Source organism: Epinephelus fuscoguttatus, linkage group LG21 (assembly GCF_011397635.1).
Source record: "Epinephelus fuscoguttatus linkage group LG21, E.fuscoguttatus.final_Chr_v1".
Classification (NCBI taxonomy): Eukaryota; Metazoa; Chordata; class Actinopteri; order Perciformes; family Serranidae; genus Epinephelus; species Epinephelus fuscoguttatus.
The window spans coordinates 19,401,296-19,425,791 of NC_064772.1; the positions used below are offsets into that span (position 1 = coordinate 19,401,296).

Here is a 24,496-nt window from a genome sequence, read left to right on the forward strand (position 1 = left end):
AGAAGCTCCCGAACCTCATTGTCTCTCCAATTTGTGTACATTTTTGGTTGCTGTTCTTATTTGAGTTAGCTGCTAACTGCTATTAACTGCCTTTTAAGTCTCCTGGCCATGGGTCGCACACATAAAACATCATCAAAGTGTCACATCCGTCCTCTATGGCCGGCTGTCCCTTTTACACAGACATCGATCCGCCGCTGCTACCACCTCTCCACACCTGAATCCTTTATACAGAACAGCGAGGCAGAATAATGGCCGGACATTCCTGCCTTGACCAGGCATTGTAAAAGGGGCTTGTGAGACAGATCCACTCTTCACTTCTCCACAGCTCAACTTTCTTGTCCACATGTGGGCACTTCTGGCTCCAAAAATCCATATCCAAATATTCCTGAGGCTGGTCAATCAGTATTCATAAACAAAAATGCTGTATCACCCAATACCAGTATGTGATATTTCATGCTCCTAAGTCTTGGCTGATACTGTGTGAACTATATGTTTTTTATAAGTTTATCATTTTCCAGGTCAGGCGTGGCTTTAAGGGACAGTAACACTTGCTCACAGTGAGGCAGCTAAAATATCCCAGGACACGAACAATACATTTGAATGCTGAAATTCAGTGATATCCTCCTTTAAAAAGAAAATATGATATAGATGACAGCCCTGGTTCCTCCTTTAAATTGAAAGGAGACAATGCTAGTTAAGAGTTATATTCCCAGCGGTATGCTTCCTCTCACAGGCGTCAAGCACCACTGTTTAATGTACACTCATGCCCCATCTACCTTCTCTTCCATTATTCCACTCTCCAAACCTCCGTCTCATGCGCACTTTCCCCAGGCCCCATGCTGTCCCTCTCTATTTATTGAATACATCTTTTACTCTGCAACATTTTTCCACCTGAGCTGGCAGTTGCAACTTTTATGGGGGTGGTGTGCACACAGGGCCGCGGAGAGAAGAGGACCCTCGTACTTTCATTGCACGCATCATGCTCCAGCGAACGACGGCCATCTAGGCTGAAATGAACTAACAGGGAAGATGACTTAGACCTTACCCTTTTTTTTTGTTGTTCTCTGGTTTATATTATTTAAGACGGAGTGATAGCAGCACTTGGTATTGCCCCCACTTCACTTCATGAAAAAATAACAACAAGTCAATAGAAGGCCACCAGCTGAGAGGAGATAGAACAGGGATTTGAAAGGGTAAGTAAACAGCAACCTGATCAACAAAACAATCTATTATTCAATGCCATTTTTGGCAAGATCAGTTTTTACATGCCCCCAATTTATCAGGCAAGCCAAGCAGAGAAAACACATAAACAAGCTTTCAATGTGGGAAAAAAACTCATTGAGGCATCTTTGATGGTGACACGTCGCTTTAAACCATCATCAGAAACACTCAAATAGAACTACTTAATGCCCATCAGGATTTTTTTTCTGCCGTTTCGAATACAGCTACAGTACAAGATATTAGCTCTTACTTTTTCTGTGTACACGGCTTCAGGCATCACAGTGATATCTCACCCCGTTACACATGAATCTGCATTTTATCTGCGTCCACATTTTACAATGTATGTTCTGTCAGGTGCAACTTTTCATACATGATGTAACCCTATCAGACGCAGGTCAAAACCGGACGAGTGTTGATGTGAAATTCACTCCATTAGAGTGAAGCCCGGCTTTGTGTTCATGGCAAAGGCGAGGCTTTCCAGCAGAATTACACCAGCTTTGTGTAAATAATCAAGGGCTGACCTGTGGGGTTAAACCCCGTAATTGAAGTGATACTTCAAAGAGACGACTACCACCTTCTCTAGGCGGCAAAACGCCGCGTGGAGCAAGCAAGACAGGCGGGAGGGGGGCCGGTTCGCACACAACGCATAGACACAGACAGACCCTCGCACACACATGCAAACACACATGGGGGCAGAAGAAGGAGGTAATGGGGTGCCCAGATTGGATGACACTGTGGGAGTGCCTATTCTGTCATACAAGTGCTTTCTCTGTCTCTGTGTCTCTCCCCTCTCTGGTAAATGGCTAAAATGCCATATTGCATCTCAGCCACAAATGAATAAATGAAATGAACATATGATGCCTTCGCTACTTCCTGTCACAGGCGTGTGTAACATGTGCAGCCAAAGTCATGACGCAATGATCTAAAGGTGTTTGAAAAGGGGAAAGTTTTTTTAATTTGCTTCCACTAACATGAATAGATTAAGTGTATTCATTATGCATGGTGTGACGCCGGTGTCTGGAAAAGGTGTTAATGGGGTCAGAATCAAAAAATGTATTATTTTGCATATATTTAATCTTTCTTGTACAGTATTCACACAACCATTTATCATTATTCATGACTATTTGTTTCCGCTGCCAAATGGGGTCACAGAGGTCACTATGATGCAGCTATTCATCATTTCTGCTGCTAATATTCATCATCATTGGATGTTGTGATCCAAAATGATGCATCTATGAAAACACAAAACATATATTGTATGAAATGCTTTCAATCCTCCACTGACCCAGAAAATCCACGGTGCAATGAGTGATTTTGCAAATGTCTTTTTTACAATTTCAGTGGCTGTAGAACCATAAACGTTCAGTAAGTGTGTGAATACTCTTTTTTCTTTAAAAGCATCAAAACTGCGCTGATCCAGAAAAAAGAAATAAAAGAATTGACCCACAAAAGTCCAGAAAAATAAATGTTAGGTAATAAATCCTAAACAATGAGCATGTTTACTGATTCCCTCTTTCTGCTTTGAAGCAATCCCCCCCTCATTAAGAAACAAAAACCCCAGTGACCCAGAAAAATCTCAAAAAATCTACGATGTAGAACAATCTGAACAATGAAGGAGTTTTGCAAATTCCCCTCTTCCTGTTTTGACAGCATCAAAAACCCCTCTGACCCAAAGCCATCCCCATGGCGACAGGGACCGCATGCAGCCCAGATGCTGAGCTATTCGCACAAAACTAGCCTCGCTCTGCCACAGCACATCGTCACTGTACCGCCAGCACTCCACGCCAGCAAGCTCGGAGACATTTGCCCCGCTGCAATTCAATTAGAGGCTGTAAACATGTGACAAAGGCAAAGACAGACAGACGGGCAGCCACGACTGAAAATTAATCAGTAGGGTGGTGGTGGGTAAGGAACTGTGCTGTCTGTCAGAGCTGCGAGGAGTGACTGCCACTGCTGTAATCACTCATTTACAGTAGTGATCACCGTAGTGCATTGTGGGTGATGGATGCCCATGCTGTATGGAAGTGTACAACCCACTATCTCCCTCATCTCACCCTCCTCTCATCCTCCCACCCCCCAGCTTCACACACACCTCCAGCAAAGAGTAGCAACCAGCGGAGAGAGGCAGATTGATCCCTGGATTCTGCGTAGCTACGGGCCTCCTTCCCTCATTAATTCTGCTGATTCCACCAGATGGGAAACAAAATATTAATTTTATTCAGCCCTAGGCATGGGCTCTCTGTTAAGGTGTTCACTAAATCACCAGGGTTTCATCAGGATGCTCTGATATTGCAGCCTGGCTGTAAAATTGCCGGGCCGGTGGGTGGGACAAAGGTTCAAATTGTCATAAATGTAATTAATTGTATGGCAAGAATGATTAATATATCAGAAATGGAGGAGCTGACGTGACTAGCCAAGATGCCTAGCCATGCCTTCAACGTGGCAGTACATGCTCGTTTGAATTATGCAAATTAATTGACTCTTTCAATGTGGCATAAAATGCTAGTGCAACTACATTGCATGGTACATTAGTCTGTTCATCCAATAAAACTGCATTCTTTACAAGTGAATCCTTGACTCAGAGGGCTCTGGGATACAATTCATTTTCGGCACAGATGTGAGAGTCTGGCAGCATTTGGCAGAAGGTTTCAGGCGGAAATTGAGGAGAGGATGGAAGGGGTTGGGTGGGTGGGGGGTGACTTAGAAAGAGATGTACAGTGTGGTTATATATGTATGAATGTTTGGTGTTTGTGTGCTGACCCCACTGAGAACCAGACTGGCATGAAACCCCCGCACATTCAGGATGTAATCGTCGTAGCTTCGGTGCACTGTGCTTTCAGTTTTTTCCCCCCGTCACCCCTTTTGTTTCGGAATGAGATGACAACTTAGTTTGTTGGTCACATCTAAAGAACCATGGATCATTGATTTCATTGCAATGTTGCAGCGCTGCCCTCCCACCCGCCGAGCCATAGTGGAAACTGGCAATGACAAGGCGTGTGCTCAGATGCACAATACACATGCGTGCACACACACAAACAAACACACGCCTAATTATAAGCACCGCTTTGCCACAGTCAAACTCCAGTGAAGGATGATGATTTCCGGAAAGGCGCAAAATTATGGACAAATAGACAAAAGGAAGATTTTCTTTCCAATATTAAGCATCCACCATGCAAAAATGTGTCATTACATGCATAGATAATCATCAGAAGCTAGAATAAATCAATGAAGTAATGCATGATAATCATTATTTCATATGGCCGAATATTTCCCTCACCTGTCCAGAATTCTAATTTCATATCTGAGTCTTGTGTAGCACCTTACTGCAGTCTAAGTATCTCGCTTTATGCCCGCTCATGAAATCAAATGACACTACACCTGCCGTTCACTTAGCAGAGAGGAGATGGAGAGAGGAGGAGCGCTACCTTGCCACCTAATGAAAGCCCAGCATACCACTCTTCCACCACTGCCCTCCACCTCCCACTCCCCCCCCCTCCCCCTCCTCTCCAAAACCACCTCCTCACCCCTCCAGCCGCTCTCCCCACCCCCACTTTGATATACATGTGTCAAGGCAAAGTGACAAATAGCACATATTAATTAGGCACTAGGCCGGGCGAGATTGCTGTTATTAACGGTGGAAAGGGGTAAGGTTGGATTTAATTGCCTGTGACATCAAAGTCAAGTGACTGGTATTTCAAGCATCATTTAAAATGTTTGATATTGAGGCCATTGTACTCACATAAAAAGCATCTAAAAATATAAAGGAGACTGATGGGGAGGAAAATACCTACATGCGTTTGCCGCAGCTATCTGGAAGCTAATAACATCTCTCCTCTGATAAATTGACTAGATCCTGATGGAAAGTGTATTGTGGTCGCCCCTGACTGACTATCACTCCCTCTCTCCGATTTGCCATCTACTCTCACGTTCTTCATTCGCTTTTTATATCGCTTGTACGCCGGGAGAGAGAGAGAAAAAAAAAAGAGTCATTTCAATATCAAGAACAGACGTGGAGAGAGTAAATTTGCTTGGTTGGTTTGGAAAGCTCATGCAACGGTGTTTTTATTACAGAGTGCATCTGCTAAAGAAACAAATGAGAAAAGACAAATGGATAAAGCCATCATGTTTGTGTTATGATCCTGAATGCTAAATAATATCAGCTTTTGTACAAGATGATGAAAACAAGCTTGAAGGAAAAAAAGGGATTAAATCTTCCACTCTTGGGGCACTGCATGCAGAAGTGGTGCCAGTGCATTTATAGTGCCGTCTGAATAAAATGTTTAACAGGTGCAAAACACAGATTTAACGCTTACCTAAATTTTCCATGTTGAAAAAAAAAAAAAAAAAGACTGCTATAATCGTCTGTGTGTCGTGATGACTGATTATCTGGGGGCCCCTATCAGATTGTAGACAGTGCTTTTAGCTGTTAACTGTTGCCATGGCAATGCTGTTCTCCTGTTGGGCGTTCTGCTAACCCTGAAATTAGTGCCGAGGTGTGGCGCCACCCCAAACTGCGCTCCTCTCCTTTGCTGAGCCTGCCCTGATTTGCTGTCCACAACAACCCCAAAAAACCTGTTGAAAAGATAAGCTGACGCTCCCCTGGAAGCTGTTGCCGGCCAGACGCTCCGGCACTCCAAGCAAGGCAGGTGAGAGTGATAAACCGCAGATATATAGTCTCCAATAGTCACAACCATAACCATCACCCACTGTATGCCTTTTAAAGGGTTTAGAGCTTTTCTTGGATATGGGACAGTTCTCGATCCTTCTAACATCTGCATGTCACAGCCATTTCACTTTTACCATCAGGCATGGGCCGTCTGAAACAAGCCCCAACGGGGTCCCTACGGCAGTTCATTCAGACCGCTGCTGTCACGCTCCTGTCTACATTAATCTGGGGCCCTGCTCAGTGGAAGGCTTATAAAAGCTCAACACTGGTCATTACAGGACATGGTGGCCATGTTGAAAAGCTCCACTTCCTCTTTATCTCATCCGACTCCGGTCTCTCATTTAGCAAGGCGCAGCAACTTTTTCTCGCGGCAATGACTTCATCCTTCTTCATTTTAATGGCCCGTTAATGCTAACATCGTCAGTACCTCTTCCCTGCATGGAAATAACCAAACCGGGTAGACGGAGTGCCATTTCTCGGCACGCAATAAGACACACCAGGTGCGCTCAGTCTCAAATTAGCCGATCAACAGGGAGGCAAAACTGGCATCCTGATGATCCTAGGCGCCAGCATGGCACATCATTTAGAAAATGGCCTATTATTTTTGTGCAAGCATTAAAAATAATTTACTGTCTTTAAAGTCTTTGATTTCCCCAAAGACATGACAAAATGTACAACAACTTGACATAGGCTTTATTGTGTTGCAAAAAATCCCACAAACTTAAGAAAAACGCAGAGGAAACTCAGAGACACCTCCTAGTTGTGTTAAAGAATTTATTACTGCATGTGGTGTTATGTAAGTTTTCAATGGGTGCAGCGTACGTTAAAGTCACTATAGTGCGTACACTTTTATTTCGATCACATAACATTAATAAAGTGTTTTTGTTATGCACATTTGAAAAGAATCAGGCACTTCCTACTTTCATTTTTATAATTCTACCTTTGCTGTCTCCACTTGCAGTCAGCTTCGTCGCATGTATTCCATCATTACACGTAGTCAAAGCACTTGTTCTCACCATGCATAGCGTGTATGCAAGGTCACTTCCTGCATTAGTAATGTCATTATGTTGCTCTTGACAACGGCATTACAGTAGTTTAACCCTGTGAACACACATGACACATGAGATATTCAAGAGTTAGTGGTGGTAAATATGTAGCTAAATGTGGTTATTGATATCTGGGCACAATTCAGTTCAAGTCTGCATCAGCACTGTCAATCTTCTGTCACGGGTTTGCGTCATGCTCCTGGTCATGATGACTCGAATCGTACACTGACAAAGAGACAAAGAGAGACAGTCAGAGAGCCACAGTGCAGTCAGGGGCCACTTGGAGAGGTGAAAAAGGGGAAATACATATTGATAAGATGCGGCAGTAGGCCCCTGTAGTCCCTTTCCCAAGACAGGCCACAGACTGGAATTATAATGAGTGGGATTAACACCCCCTACCACTGCTGTTTCTAACCCCTCAGCCCCCCTACGCACACTTACACACACATACACACACACACGCGCAAACACACAAGCACTTCTACTCTAGGATCTGCCCCGAACGAAGGACAGGAAGCCAAGTGCCAGCGAGGAACATACTGACATTAATTAACAACATCTGACACAGATGCCACGCTTGTACTCGCTCTAGAGGTGGTCCCACACATTATTTCATTTTGGTTATTTCCTTTCATTTTCTTCCTCCCCTTTTTCTCTCCTTGCTTGATTCACTTCTTAATCTCCTTGACATGCTGTCCTCTCTTTGCATTCGGAACGTGAGGTTTGAACTGGCGTTGAATGCAATTAACTTTCCACTTGTCAGGCACTTTTGTTTAATTTTGAATAACCCTTTGCTCGTAATAAGGAAGCTATCAAATCTCATCGCAGAGATACATGCGGCGATATTCATTGACATTCACACCTTGCTTTGCTCTAATCTATTTGCTCTCTCTGATACCCCAAATATTGTGACACCAGAGACAACACCGAGGCCCCAGTACCGCGAGCCCGTTGCTCCGTGCGCCACCCAGAAGCCGCGTCTCACAAAGAGGAGCCATTTCACAACACGGCTCAGGAGGCAAAGGTCAAGCTTTCAGTCCAAGGTAGAGAAAGAAAAGGCAGTCAGACGCTCGGTAATTAGCCGGCGCTTCTACTGTGCTGGAGTTACACCATGACAACGTGAAGAGTGCAAGTGACACATATGCTCCATCCTGTATCTGCACCACTAATCAGCCGACCTCAAACTGAAATAGATGTGTGACTTGCCATCTTGTCTGCAGACGTGTTGATAAGTGGCACATATGTCAAACCATTATTTGTGATGCAACATAAAGAGGAAGGGCATGCCGAGTGCAGCAGCCGTATACTGTACAAGAACAAAGAGCAGAGGTGAGGATGGGTAATAATCCCTTGCTGTCTTGAGGGACCATTCACCCATCAGGGGCCCTGCGTGCGTTCCCGGAGAAGGTCTGAGGAAATGTGGCATTTTCTAAACTGGCCAGACACTTTCTGCCTCCTCTGCTGTTTCTCTTTGGTGGCAAGAATGACCCGGACTCCCTCCTGACCTGCCTCTGGTAATGACCGTCGTACATCATGTCTTAAGTGCTGCAGCCCTGGTAGGCTGATGTCGCTGGCCTGTCCGGCGCTCATTTCCATGTGACCCACCGAGTCCTGGACTGGGGCCACGGCAGGGAAATTAAAAATGCATCATGTGATTCATCTTCTGAATGACTCCCACCACATAAGGGACCTGACCACCGGGGATAAGTCATCACAAAGGACCTTGATAGCTATCTTGTCTGTCCAGGTGTCAGCCAGTGATGCTCAGACTTTGTTATGATTTGTTCAACAAGCAGAAAAATATATTATTGTCAAACTAGACATGTGAGTGCAAAAGGTCCGCGATTCAGAAATGATCATTACTGACCAAAGACTGTGTTTTTTTTAAATAATAACCAGCTCAAATCTTGCAGACAACATGTAAGAACAGCTTTGAATTTCACTCATCGATGATCAATAATATCGCATTTGCTGACATGTTGACAGTTTTAATTTCTCCTGAGCTGGAGGATAAAACACCTGTCAATATTACCAGAAAGTCCACAACCCAGAAGCTGAAGGGGTGGGGCTGCTCAAACGTTATGCTGCCGCCACCTGCTGGTAAGCAGCTTTTGAAGCCTTCTCCCCCTCCCCTTTTCTGCCATTCAAACTCACCAACCCCCCAAAGTAACCAACAGTAAAATCTCTCCTGCCTCCGCTTCACTCCCCAGCCTTCTTTTTTTTTTTTTTTTTTTTTTACAAATCCCAAAGCTGAATAAGTGTTTATTTTTTAGCCTGTAAAAAATATTTCCTTTCACCTTTTAAAAACCTGTCTGGTGCGTCCACATAATTTGAGTAGAAATATGGGCCTGTGTAATTCTATCATGCACAGAGATGGGTGCAGACAGGGTGGGGTTGCAGATATGAAGGTCAGCAGATAGACGAATGGTCAGTGATGGCGGAGGATATCCTGTTTCACGTTATGCAACGTTAATTATCCTGTAAGAAAAGGAGGCTCTCTCACATTGAGGAGGCACCTGATGAGGAGGCCATTGTGCCTGTACAAAGGCCACGTGTTTTCCTTAAATCTCTTTAAGTCACCACTCCAACACTCCTGAGGCATATCTGCAGCAGGCCCGAGTCCAGGAGCAGACAAAGAGAGTTCTCAACCATTTATCTTAAAGCTGGCATAAGGTGCCTCCGCCACATTACTCTAAACACTGTCTTCTCAATCGAATAAAATAAATTCTAGTGCTCTCGCTAATGGTCACATCGAACATTGACCACGGGAGGTAAGTCTAACAAAATTAGTATGCAAAAGACCTGCCCTCGCGAGGCCTATAATTTCCTTGCAAATGATTTCCGTATTTGAGGATGAAAGGAGAAAAAAAAGACAATGGCATTTTGAGCGTGCATGCGTGTGCAGCCTCCCAATAGAAGCTGCATTTAAATAACTTAACCCACGACAGCAGGTGGGATTGGATGAAATAAGGTAAAAATGCAGAGTGGAAAGATCCGACACTCTGCATCTTTGATATTTAGTTGATAGGCTTTGGCATGACGCCCTGACAGTGTGAGCTGAGGACAAAAACAAGTGCCTCAGAGACAGTCAGCCTTAAGAAAGCCCTGCATTTGCTCTTTCGCCTACATTATGTGCAGCAGGCAGGCTGGTTGCTGCATGCTGTGACATCTTTTTTCAAGAGTTAACTTAATTAAACCTATATCCGCCTTACATTGTTTTGCCCAGACAGACCTTTAACTTTGAAATAAAGGTCTGCCATAGCCCGTGACTGCCTTTCAGGGGCAAATAAGTTTTTCATTTTGTAGGGAAAAAGCAAAAAAAATCAGTAGTAGTAACACAATAATAATAATTATAATAATAATGATAATTTTAACAAACTTAATTAAAATATTTCCTCGTGTTGCTGAGCTGCACGGGCCTATAGGCTCCATGCAAGGCTGCATTTATTCAGACCACAAGTCTATGAATGTTAATTGCACCGTTTCCGAATCATAAATACCAGCATAAATCACTGGACTATACAATATTATGCTCTACTTTTTATGTCCCCTACGTGGTCTGCAGGAGTACATCCTCATCACTATAAATCACATCCCTGCAGCTTCCAGGACTGTTACAGGGACCGAGCAGTGCCCGCACCCTTTCCACAGCTTCGAGACCATTTCATGGTATTAATTTTAATGTACATAAAAGATGGAGCTGGACTTCCCATGTTCAATGTCCATTTAATAATCAATCATGACTTATAATGTGCATGGCGGTATATTAAAATCCAGCCTGGGTTAGTGTAATTTCTGTGATAAGTCATTGAAATAAACGATGGAGGAGAGGTTTGCTACAAAATGTATAATAAAATGTCAATTATTTTTTATTAACAGTTATTATTATTATTAAATTGTAAAATAAAATTCCCATTTAGAAAATATGATTTCAGCTTTAATCTTTAGAATTACCGGTGGATTTTTTTTTAATATGCAAGCATTTGACAAGCAGTCAAAATATTTAGCAAGTGTTAAAATGTGTGGACACTGGCTATGATGATAAAACATTTCATGGGGGATTTAAACCTTTTGTGTGTAAGAGTTTTGCAATTTTTTCTAAGTGTTTGACATCTTGAAAATTCCAAATAAATTAATCAATTTCCCATTTTTTTTTGGTAACTGATATTTTCTGTGCAAGCCGGCTCCTTTAGTGGGATTTTCAAAAAATAAAATAAAACAAAATAAATTAATTTAAGCAGAATTTCAATCTTTTAGGATTTAATTTTGGGATCATAATTAATAATACTTTATAAAACCAAAGTGTTTCTCATATAAGCAAGAACAGAAAAACAGTTAAATTAAGCCTGCTTTCACTTTTTAAAGGTGCAGTGTCTGTGGTTATATTATAAAAAACACTGTGTAATCATATCCACAGTCTGCAGTGTGAAAGTGTATTGATTCAAAGAACTGTATTTATTTTTTGGAATAATTAAACATTCATTTTTATGTATAAATCACTTTTAAAAAATAGGAAATACATTTTAAAGGTGTCACAAATACAACAGAAATTTTAACCCTACACCAACATTTATTATTTCACACTGACCTTTACATTTTCTAACATTTGAAAGTATAAGGACGAGCTTTTCTTCAACCAAACCTCATGTAAGTTTTGGCTGTTTTCAGGCCTCCTGCACACAAGAGCAGTGAGCACAGAGGAGTGGGCGCCTTAGCCCTCCAGTGTACACGTCTCTCTATGAGCCTGTGTCATAACCTCCATCAGGGTTTCATATTTCCCTCTTCCCTCATCTGTCCCAGCATGGTAGCCTTAATATGCATGTCTCCGCACCGACACGCTCAGACTAAATGGCCACATTTGCACATCTTTTTCGCAGCCTATGTCCAATCCCCTCGCTCCGTTAATGCGAGTTAATTTCTTCCTCCAAAATAATACTTTGGCAAATCATTCTTACAAAGTGCTACATCATTTATTGTGAGGACTTCGGTGAACTTCTTTGAAAAATTAATGCCTTTAATTTTGGTTGATGGCAACATCAGTGCAGCTCTGTAAATTGCACTTTAATGAGATTTTGCTACAGGGGATAATCTGCAACTGACAGAAAAAACATCTTGAAAACATCTGTAGACCTATGATTTCACTCTGACGATTCGACCCCCCGTAAATCTCGGAGCAGAAGGATGAGCAGAAAAATGGTCACTTGATAAGCACAACTTTATGATCTAAACTGCTCAAAGTTAAAGTACAAGAAGTAAACTTTAAATATCGCTCATCTGAATGGGCAAATAGGACAGGACGCAGGCAAAGGATGGGATTTTTAATAACATGCCTGCTTGATGGGGCTCACTGAAACCTGAGGAAAGTCAAAATAGTATTCATACTTATCAACTTGTGTCCACTGTAAAAAGCTTTAATAAATATGACTCACAAATCTTACGGTTTAAATACATCAGACACAGAAAACCTCTGCGATTTAAGTGAAAAAAATCATAAAAAGAGCAAAAATTTACAGTCTGATTTCGACATCAAAAGATCGTCCAGACCAGCTGGCCAACTTTTGCATCTGATACTAAAATACAAGACAAATTCCACGCAGAAACATTTGATCATAAAGAAACACAGCCTCTCTCCACCCTTGCAACCAGTCCAAATTGAGCCCATCTGAAGCACTGTGGTGCAGTGCTTCCTTCCTTGGGGTGTCTGGACAAAGTCCCATGGCGTGACTCTTCCAAGGAGAGACAGATTTGGACGGCGTCCAGCAAAAGTATAGACCCGATCATCTGCAGCCCGAGCTAAGCCAAAGTCCCCCCAAATTAAAGCTGACACATTCAATCTCGTCAACATGGTATTTTGAATGTGTCTTTCTCGCACTGTCACCTGATCTCTTTGCAGCACCATGAGACTATGTTAATCTCATCTCTTTTTAAAGGTTTTTTCTCTGTCCGTCTGCAGCTTTAACCCCACTGCTTTCTATTCAGCGTAGAAATGAGTGGCACCGAGAATCTGCAAGGTGAACTGTGAGTGTCTCATTACTGCTTTACAGATGTGTCCCGAAATTTCCACCTGGTCTGTATTTTCCTCATTCTCTCTTTATTTCCCTGTCTATGTTTTGTCTGCCTCGTGCTTGCTCTTGCTGTCATGGAAACAATAGCTTGCCTGAGCTAATTACAGAGCAGACAGCAAACTGCAAGGTGGGATGTGGTGAGGAATACTTGCGCTCATAATGAATGCAACGGCGGATTGGATGCAAGTGATGGAGACCCACCCTGTATGATTTGGTCCTGCTTTTTTGAAATTCCTGACATTTATTGGCCCATCCTTATTCAATCCGTAAAGAGTTTAATGTTTTCCATGTGCAACCTCACAACCCTGCAGCGGAGAAAGACATGTTTCCAAATGTTTCATGGTGAGAGTTTGTCTCCTACGAAAGCGGTTCCTTCACTCAGTTTCCCCCGTCTGCTTCTGATAGCAAACAACACTACACCTATTCGAGCACACACCCTACCTTTACAATCTGAGGAAGGAAAAAACAGTCCCTACTGGAGGCTGAGGAGAGATTTTAGAGTCGTATTAAACTAACAATAAATGTTGTGTTCATGGTTTCATGTGGTAGAGCAACCATGCCTTTCACTTCTGTTTTCCCCCAACTTCTTTTTTCCCCAAGAGTGACACAATTAAATCAGCTCCAGTGATTGGTGCTGTGGTCAGTGCCAAGTTGGGATCACGCTCCCAGCACGGTCCTGGGTCTTCTGCAGCTTGAGCAGACAACTCTTGTCTGGTTGGTGGCCGAGCCGCGCTGTCGGGATGGCAGCACCTGTCAGAGCCAGGCGCATCATGCCAGCATCTCACTAGGAGCTCCTGAACCCAAAAGAAATGACGGCCTTGTGCTGCATAAATGTGGCATCTCTCCTCGCTGTAGACACTTGAACCAAAATACACTGCGCTCAGCCGCTGAGAGCGGTGTGGAAATACAGCACAGTGTGTGTTTGCGTGTGATTGCATGCCCGTGTTGTGCAAGTTGGTCTTGGTCTCTTGCTCTCCCCTCTCTGTCTCTCTCCATCTCTCGCATGATTTCCCTGACTTGGGCTCCCCAGGGGTTAGTCATCTTGGTCATCAGCTCCACTCGCAGGTCAATTGTAGCAGCAAGTGGTCGGCCAAACAATGCAGAAAAAAGAGAAAAAAAACGTTATAGCCATGATCCACCACCGCGCTCGTATCACCGGCGCATGACAAGATCAGAGCAGAAAGCTGGCCATAAACAAGCCAATGAGTGGTGTGAGAGATTTGCCCAAGCACTTAAAATGGATGAAGAGAACACATGAAAAATGGAGAAACAGAAACCGGTTATATGTATTTGCATTAAGCGTGCCTCTGTGAATCTTTGACTGACTGTGGCAGGCTTTTTTTTTTCCTCTAGCTGATCTCCAGTAGGGGAAACAGTCCTGCCGGGGCAAATTAACTAGAGAGCCTTTGCACACAGGCCCCGTAGACTAATGAAGAGGCCCAGAGGATATTTGCAGGGTCACACAAAGGAGGTGGTATAGATGCTGAATGAAAATTGGGCATTAAGCAGGATGCCATGGGTAGCCTCAAACTACTGCAGGCCTTGCTTCTAGGGAACCATCACTGACAGAGGATTGCTGTGCCATTTTTTATTTATTAAATCTCTTTCAAGAAATGAGATGATTATTCACAGAATATCTGCATGTTTAGTAGAGGAACTGTCATCATCTCTCTTACCCTGCAGACCCACAAAAAGAAAAAATTAACATTTATTCGGGGCCACAGGACTTTTATTGGCTCCATATGCCGGCTACAAACCCACAGGAAATTTCAATTTGAAGCCACTTAACTTCAGCACTATTGCAGTCGTCTCCAACAATGAGGCATTTAGGTTTTAAGTATTAAGAGTGAATCAAAGAATGCCAGTGTCAAACGCTGTGTACCAGTCAAGTGCAGTGGCCACGAGGCATCACTGTGAACGCTGGCATCCACTGATGTTTTACAACACTGCTACTTACAGCGGGATTCCAACTGTTTGCCCAATATGAGGTAAAATGAAATTAATAGCACTGACCATACATTTTGTCCCACAAGCTATTGTGATTCAGAAACCTGTGGTGTAATAATACAGCAATTGTTGAGTTACTGTATTTAGGGATTATAATAATATTCAAATCCTGTTCTTTCCATTTCTTTTTCATCTATATACAATCTACTACTAATACAATCATATCCTTTGAGCTACACTATTCTTTGCAGTTTAGTTTCCACCATCAGTATGCTGTGTAGTCATTTTCCAGGGAAGAAATTATTCAATTGTTCATCAGATTTTGGATCTTCCGTTTTTTTCCCCTCAACCGAAAAGAAGCTGCAATTACAGAATCTAACTATCTGTTTACTTGATGAATTCTATTCCACTGTGTTGTTTGATAAATAAGGAAATGCGTCGACGCTTGCACTATGTATAGTAATTAAAGTGAAAAATACTGTCACAATGTAAATCCTTAATTGGACTCCCAGAGAGATATTGAAAATTTGTCTTTAATAATAGGTGATGACTGGGGACAGAAAAACAAAGCGTGTTGAAATGTGGCTCTGGAAGTTCAATTAATCACAGCATAGAAAACAACCAATTTAGCATAGCTCATTCAGGGAATCACCAGGCCCAGGTAATGCACTTTTAATCATCTCACGTTCTGCATCTCAGTACAACAGCGAGATGGAGAGAAGTCTCACACTCGGGGAGGATAATGTTTCTCTGGGTGTTGCAAAGTGTTCCATTTTAATAGGACACGATTAGTAATTAATCGGTAAGAGGTCTGCCATCTTTGGACGACACTTGTGACATTCGTGCTATTTAATATGCAGCTGGCGAGCTGCTCATCTAAAGAGGTGTGGACTCGAGTCACATGACTTGGACTTGAGTCAGACTGGAGCCACAAATTTGATGACTTTAGACCCAACTTGACAAAATCAGTGAATACTTGCAACTCATCTTGGACTCTTGGACTTCACTCTGACTTGAGCCTTTTGACTCGTCTTCCTCAAAGCCTAAAGATTAAAAAAGTGTATTATTTAAAAAGTGCGTCACTAATCAGTTCATTTCCCTTTACTTCCTGAATCAGCAAGGCGACAATTAATTCCCCAGATGATCCAATCCGAGGGCACCCAGTTTAGTGGCGAGAGAGAACCATGACGCACTGATGTTACATTACTGAGCTGTAAAAAATTAAACCAAAGATAATTTCATTTACGTACAAAAACTACGCAGTGGACAATAAAAACAACAACAACTTCTGACATACTTGTTGTAACAAATAAATTCAATTTTTTAAAAGCATTCGTGGTTTTTTCCATTTAATAGATCATTAATCTGTTTGGCAAAGAGTGCATTTTGACTTGGACTCAAATCTTTATAGTGTTTTATGACTTGTTTAGGACTCAAAACTCTAAGCTTAGGACTTGGGACTTGCCTGTCTTGACTTGGAACTTGAGTCCAAAGTCTTGAGACTTGTGCATTGCAAAACAATGACTTGGCCCCATCTCTGTGCGTCAGTGAGTCCATAAACTCTGTGCTAAAGTACGTGGGCAGGACCTTATTAGCCGGGGTCAATCAAATCATATGTGCGAATTGACCTCACATTCCACCGCTCTGACGAGTCAGGGCTGTGCACTTGGTAAAACAATCTTGCATCAAAGATAAAAAGTTTTCTGGTGTTTACTATTCTCTCATTAACAACGCTCCCAGCCATCTGTGGAGTGCCGCAAACACACCTGCTTCACCCTGGGCTTGTAATGGCTTTTCTCAATGTGCATGTGGGTCTCCGACTATCTCAAGGAGAGAGGGCTGTTATAGACCTGTCATTCCAGGATCATCAACCAGACGCACAGCACCTTGTATTCCGCTCGCATAATTATGGATATTGTAAAGCATTCAAAATGATCAATTTAGCAGGCTCTGTCACCAGAGGAGTTATTAAGCCACTTTGTGTTGATTTCAATGTTCATAATGTGGTGTATTAAAGCACACCCGACTGCGTGAATTTGGAGCTCTGTTGCAGAGCATGGACGTGTACAGCTCAAGGCAGGATACAAGTATATTTGTGAGCAGAGTCAGTCGCAGCGTTATCCATTTGAGACCAGAAACTCTTGAAACCTTGCAATGTACCTTACTAAAATTGTCACAATATTCAAATCCTTCTCCTTGTCATATAAATCTGTTAGTAATGAAATAAGATTGAGCTCAGAAAACTAAAATCTGAAAATTCATTTTTGTTCATTATTAGCAGCAAATTAGACGGACCTCAAGGAGTGTAGACGTTACGGAGGTGATGCAGTGGTTAAAAAGACATCTAACTGCATGCAGGCTCATTTTGAATAAGAACGTTCAATAACATTGGCACCTTTGAAGTCTCGCTTTTTAAACTGAAACGCCTCACGAAAAGCAGAAGCAATGAACCGCATCAGGTGCTGAGATGAATGAACTCCAGCAAATGAACTTTGGCAAGACCTCTTTGGATCCTTTGAACTTGCTACAGGGTCTGTTTCTAGTCTGTCAGGGGAGGGTGCAGTGTTGTGGTCACTCTGTGGTATGGTCATCAGGCTTTGGCCCCTCCGCTCCTCTCTGCCAATGTATCTGTTTCCAAATGGGACTGACACAGACCTTAGACGTACCCTGCTGTGGTCCTCTGAAACCAGAGACCCTTGAAGTGGACGTCTGCCTGTGTCCAGTCTGCTCCCAGAAACCCTTTCAGATCCATGACTCCAAATGTGGCCTTCTGCATGAAGACATTTTGGACACAGCCTGGTCGGACGGTTGTGTCCCTGCCCCCGATGCCTTGGCCCTGCACACACCACCTCAACCACGCTAACCACCAGCAGCCTCTTGCTGACCAGGGAGCAGACCACCCTGGGCTGGTCAGCAACCCCTGCTTACACCTGCCATAAAACTTAAAAGCTACAGTCTCATCCCCCTGCTTTGAAGTGTTCAAAGCATAGCTTAGTGACCTTTGATGCGACTTTGGCCGCAACACATGTTCTGCACCCATGTATAAACGCAGGCCTCTCAGTAGACAAGGCGGGATTGTTTACCTACATGTGCAAAACGTAAGGGCCAATGCATGGCAACCATGCATGGAGCCTCTATTCCCACACGTCAAGTTTCCCGTGGTGAGAAACTGACATGAGTCGAGCCGGACACTGCTTTGAGCTAACATAATCAGCCGCCATGTGTTCGGCATTACTTTCTCTGTGCCCTCGCACTGACCACCACAGACCACAGTCTGTCTTAGATGTGGATTGATGCAGCAGTTAAGTCACTTGCCTTAAACATTATTTCGGATAATCAGAGGTGGAAAGTAACCAGATACATGTAGTAATGTATAATTATTGGGTACTGACCAATTTGTCTGTAGCACCAATATCAAAATCTGTAATACAGAATCTCACTGCTGTAAAACACAGCTCCGCCACTTTAAGACTGCATTTTATTTTGGTTCTGATACAGCTGCTTGCTATAAACAACATATTTCCAGTTGTGCAGGAAGTCCTCACTTCCCACACTGTAAAAAATACACCGTTACAAATAAAAGCCCTGGATTGAAATTGAAATAACAGTGAAAATATGAGTATTATCTGCAATATTAAGCACTAGTTGCAGCAATATTGCCCCTATGTGTGTTATACCAGGAGTACACTATTATTGCAGATGTATTAATTTGTAAGGAACATGGAGCATTGAACATTGAACAACTGTTGAATAGTTTTATCTCAAACAATGCATCATTTTATGAGCTTTATGTATGTTTTCTATATATTGTGTTTTCTTACTTTGTGATGTCACTAGTAACTGAAATATAGTGCAGTAAAAAGTTTCCTCTTGACTGTAGTGGCATGGAAATATGAAGTGGCATAACATGGAAATATCCCAGTATATTGCAAATAGGGCAGTACTTGAGTAAATGTACTTAGTTACATTCCTTTGCTGCATTTAAATTTGGCTTTTGTTTGTTAATTGAAAAAATATTTAGCAAAACATTTTAGGCCTATATTCCTCAATGGGAATGGGCAAGATATCGGTAACTCGATATGAGACTACATAATGTCTTAGATTCTGGATATTGTAATATCAAAAGTGTTCTTGGTTTTAAAAGGTGCTTTACAGTAAAGTAATGTGATTTTCTGAACTGTTTTACGACTGTTGCAGCTGTTCTAATATTTGCTATTACCAGCTTCGTCTTTATATCCACATTGCTGATGACTATTAATCAAAAATCTCATTGTGTAAATATTCTAATAGTCAACCCCACAATATCTTTGTAATATCAGTATCGAGGTATTTGGTCAGAAATATCGTGATATATGATTCTCTTCATATGGTCCAGCCCTAATCCTCAATGTAAGGTTTTTTAAACCTATGGGAAGTTTTGGTATCAGTGCTGAAAATCAGGTGTTGTAGTGGCATTGCATGAATTAAAAAAAAATAAAAATCAAGAGACAACCACCTCTACTTCATGTTAAATACTGGGATGCTGCACTTCTACTTTGCTTAAGTCTTTTCACTAAGTGCAACTGTATACTTCTACATCACTAATTCGAAGGTGAACTATTGCATTTTTAACTTGACATACACAGGAAGCTGGTTACTGTACAGATTTTAGGAAAAAAATTAAAACATATGTCATTGCAACAGCTTGTAAAGTAACAGTAGCGCTTCCAGGGTCAAATACAATATTAAAATTACTCTGACATTTACATGAAACAGTAATATAAAGCTCTGAGGGGGCGTGCTGCAAAATTAATTCTCTTACTTTTAAAACTTAGTGTAAATAATGCTGTGGATACTTCTGTTCTTTAACTTAAGTCAAGTGTTGTGTGTTAAACTCAATTGTATTTGAGTATTTTTACATTCTTGCATTGCTGCATTTCTTAATTACAGCATCTGAGCTCCCCTCAACACTGTCTATCATTTTCATGACTCAATCACAGCAGCACCAGGCTGGAAATGCATGTGAAGTATGCAAAATGGCATCCTTCACTTGCACGAAATGCAGCATGCTTTGTACCACTTGGCTCCATAATATACGGCCGTTGTGTTTAGAGCGCAAACTTTAGTTTGATGAGTTATAGGTGTCTGCTGGCATCTTAAACATGTAGACACTTACGACTGTAATCATGTTTACTGTCCACATGTCACAAGGATTATATTCTGCCGTCTGCCTCCTCCACTCTCACAAATAGCATCGCAGCATTCACTGTACATTATAAATAGCTGGCTGTTTTACAAGGCATTAAATATTTGACAGAACAGTAAGCTCATAATTACACAAGACCATGGCTGTGTATAAATGTCAAACAAAGCAGGCTGATATATAGCCGGCCATGGGGTTTACATGCTTCACATGCTAGTGTCTGAATGACAAGGCTCAAGATGATGTAATTATAACACGAGAGGCTTTATAAGTGCGTGAACCGTCACAGTATGCACACAGAGTTAAAATAGCACACGCTTGAGTCTGGAATAACCTGGTAGCAAAACATAGGGTCCCCTTTATTTACACAATGCGTGCCAGTCCTGCTGTGCATAGTGTTAGTACACCGAGAATGAGTCTCAATTACAGTTCAAATAGTGCACATAGGATAAATTGAAACATAATCAAGCAGCTTTCTGTTTTTGTTGTTGTTCTCTTTGGTCCCTGCGCCAATCAGAGAGCAGGTCCTGCTGATGTCAGTCCTGTGCCTGCTCAGTGGAGCCAGAGGAGCTGGCCTTTTGCTAACTATAGACTGAGAAATCCCGAGCGCGTTTCTTTTGGCCTCGGGGCGGCTGTGCAGCCCACACAAATGTTGATGAGGATGAAACGGCTCGACTGTGCGGTGTCTGCACTGTGACCTATGGAATGTGCCTTCAAAGAGGATTCTCAGGCTGTGTGAATTTCTCAGAGGATTTCACTCCCATGGCACTGTGTTAAACCAGCGTTTATTCACTTGGGTTTACCCTGCAATTTATAGCAGGCTGTGACATGGATACTGCAATATGAAATGTCATACCTGGTCTGTGCTGCTCTTCACTGCCTTTCTTTGCACAGGGAGCCAGTCGAATCCAGAGTCCCTCTTGTCCCTTTACAGTGTGTCCCAGTCACCATTCATGGCACCCACGGCCTAAAAAGTAGCAGCAAGAGTCATTTCATGTTTCCAAAATCTTGTAAACTTTTACACTGTGCATGCACAACGACCAAGACAGGAAGTCAAAGCAACAGGAGCGACAAAACCACATTGTCCCTCAGCCCAAGATGCTTGGGACATGGCGAGTGTTCGGCGCATGAGACAGCAATGCCATAACAGCAACATTAAAACAGTATGAGGGAGAAGCTGTCAAGTGTGGCTGTCAACACCTCTATTTCAGCAGACATGACAGGCCCTTTAAACCTTGATGGATATAAATCAGGAGGCCATTTTGAAACAACAGGGTCATATTCAGTCCTTGTTGAAAGTGTGTGTGTCCACATAAACCCTGCCAGCATGGGACTCCCCCGAGGGCACGCCAGCCTCCCATTCCCATCTCTGCCAGGCAACAATTTAATATCTAATGCTTCTAATTGTGTCCAATAATCCCTCATTACTGTTAATTAAAATGCTTGGCCTTTAAACAGAATTCTGCTGTTTGTGTTCAACTTTGAGGAATTGTTTTCCGGATTGGAGCATTTGTAGGAATCTGAGCTATGAGGGATGAAATGGGTGGAAAATTATTCTATTTTATATATGGGTCAGAAAATGTTGTTTGGGGTCATAACCACAATAATTAAGATAGATTATTACCTGACTTCAGTTAGGCAGTGTGGGACGAAAATGGTTTCACAACTTGGGCACTTTAAATATTAGCAGCAGTCACCAAACATGTTATTGCTTTACTGCTACAAATGTGCTTTACATGAAACAAACATTTTGATATGTCTTTGATAACTATAATGGGCAGAGCAAAGAGTAAAATAATCAAGTCCCACAAGTTGCCAGGTTCAGTTATGTGGCATGGGGATTTTCTCTTTTTGGTAATAAAAGTGATGCAGCCAAAAATATTAAAGGGTACAAAAAGGGGACAAAAAATGGTTGTAGGATGTTACATTTTACAAACTGTTTGACTTACAATCAAAACATATTCACAGTACACTTTACTTTCTATGGGAAAGGGTTTTGAGTGATGCATTCCGGTAAAATGGGACAAAAAATTAAACTAAAATGGGACATTTTTCTGAATTTTTTGAGGCTCCCACATGCCATCAAATCATGAATTATTTTGCAACTGTGTGCGACCATGTCATATTATATTATGATGCACAACAGTGCACAATTAGCCATTACTGTTACACATGCGTATGTCTATTGTAGATAATATGGCACTGAGGAAACAGGAAGCAGAAGACCAGGGAAAGCATGGCAGAAACGTTTGACAATCTTTTTTAATGACTGGTTAGGTTATATTAATGATTTCATAGACTAATAGTTAAACTGATAAATGGTTTGAACTAATTAAAAAAAACAAACATGGCTGCCCCATTTTACCTGAACATGTCATAAAGGTGAAGTAGGGGTTATTGATGTGTTTAAAGGTCAAAAGTTTCTAAAGGATTTTACTTGGCAACATATTTTCTTTATGGAAATATAGCACAGATACATAACAAGTTCTAAAAGTAACACTTAATGTAGTCTTAATAATTTTAGGTGTCCCAAATTAACTGACGTCACCCTGAAGCCATGTGTTCCTTTTACCAGAGATACAGATGACCATATTATTTTTTCGTGCCATATTAGATGGTAATAATTAAGTAGTAATATGGTTTAAGCTCTGCTAAATATAATAATGCAACATACAAGTATGCCCTGTGTATCTATGCCAGGCTAAACAGGTGAGCAAACTCTTCTCTGATTATTAAAAGGTGAGTAAACTGAGTTTAAGTGGGTTTATCCAGCCACTCCATCCCTAGTTAGGAAGGGAAATCAAGCACAACAACAAAACTTCCGTTCTTTCTCTAAATCTTCCGACCCCTCTTTCACAAATCTCCAGCCCCTTCATTCCTTTCACTCCAATGGGACTCTACGGAGAGCCTTTGTACTCCGCAGATCAGGCTGTGTCCACTACTCCCACTCCTTTCAATAGAGAGTAAGAGGACTGCTAAGGGCTGGAACGACAGTGTTACCCATGCAAGCAGAACATCCCTCTCTTTTTGTGCAGTGGGTTGGTGAGGGGGCAGTGGGAAGGATGCGGTCAGTCTGCTCCGGGATAATAGAGGGCTGGGCAGCTGCCTTTGGCACAACAAAGGGACTAGTCTCCTGTTAGTCCTGTTTACTTTAGTGTTGTTTCTATGCCGCCTGCGTGTCAGGGTACCTGAAAGGGGCGAATGGATAAAAATGTGCGTGGGCCTTACAATTGAGACGTTTCAGTCACCAGCTTCCCGGATTCTGCAGGGTTTATTACAGGCCGAAAAATACTGCTGGGAAGTTTATCACGACTTTATTTTATATATTGTAATTTATTATGTATTAAAAACTCCAGTTTGAGCATATAAAACAGGGGAAAGGGCTTTTTTTGGCTGGTTATATGAAATAATGCGTCCTGAGCCGTGCGTCCGGGCGATCAAAGGTAGCAGAACAACACCACCTTTGTGCGTAAATCTTCTTTGAATTTGGGTTTATTTGTCTCAAAATGTTGCTTTCCTTTTTGTGTCTTTGATCAAACGAAAAACGAATGAATCATTCTGCAGAAAGACACCCATTTATTATTTAAAAATAAGTTTGCACAGAAGAAACTTTGTTGCACACTGATTTTAACGCCACTTTCAGAGACACAGCCTGCAGAAAAAGGGTCTCCAAAATCTTGCCAACACTTAAAAGTCAACATCGTCCATCTTTTCTTCACGCAAAAAGCCTCCTTGAGCCCGAGCCTTTGATCCCTTTGATTCCCCCCTCCTTTTCCTGCGCCAGATCTGTTATGCGCTAAAATTCTTTAGTTTCCCATAGAAACGTGTCCTTTCCGCGGGGATATTGATGTTTTTTTCCTCGCAGGGGTTATGATATGGTGAATCAGAATTTCAAAGCCGGGGGGACAATACTCGCATTCATGCTTGTGTTTTTTGTGCCTTTTGTCGGGTTTTGTCTCCTTGTTCAAATCCTCATTTCTCAAATGAATACAAATATTTATTCTGTGGATGTCTGCGCTCCAGTCACTTCGGATGCTTTTCAAACTATTAAAGTCTTTGTCGGAGCAGCAGGTTGCAACGCCAAGACGCTCCAAGTGCAGTGTGAGGACGCGGAGACAAGAGACATTCACTCTCGCAAGATTCGACTTTTTTTTTTTTTTTAATTCATGGCAAAGTCACCAAATATCCTGCAAGACGCGCACAGTTTGGAGACAATATCGATCCTGGAAATCCCTGCGTAAAATCTGACTTCCAAATCAGTGTCTCCTCTCTACAAAAATAATAAAACCTACAATCTAAGGTACATTAGCACCCTGTTGTCACCCATGTTTAGCAAATATTCCCCCCCAAAGACATGGATCACAGATGC

At 42.1% G+C, this 24,496-nt stretch overlaps 1 long non-coding RNA gene across 1 annotated transcript in view; it reads right to left on the minus strand.

Annotated features, from left to right (window-relative positions):
- LOC125881676 (uncharacterized) overlaps positions 1–24,496 on the minus strand; it is a 58,254-nt gene that overhangs the window by 15,901 nt on the left and 17,857 nt on the right. The window contains exon 2 of the long non-coding RNA XR_007448251.1: positions 20,984–21,094. This is a non-coding gene — a long non-coding RNA (uncharacterized LOC125881676). The remainder of the gene's footprint in view (positions 1–20,983; positions 21,095–24,496) is intronic.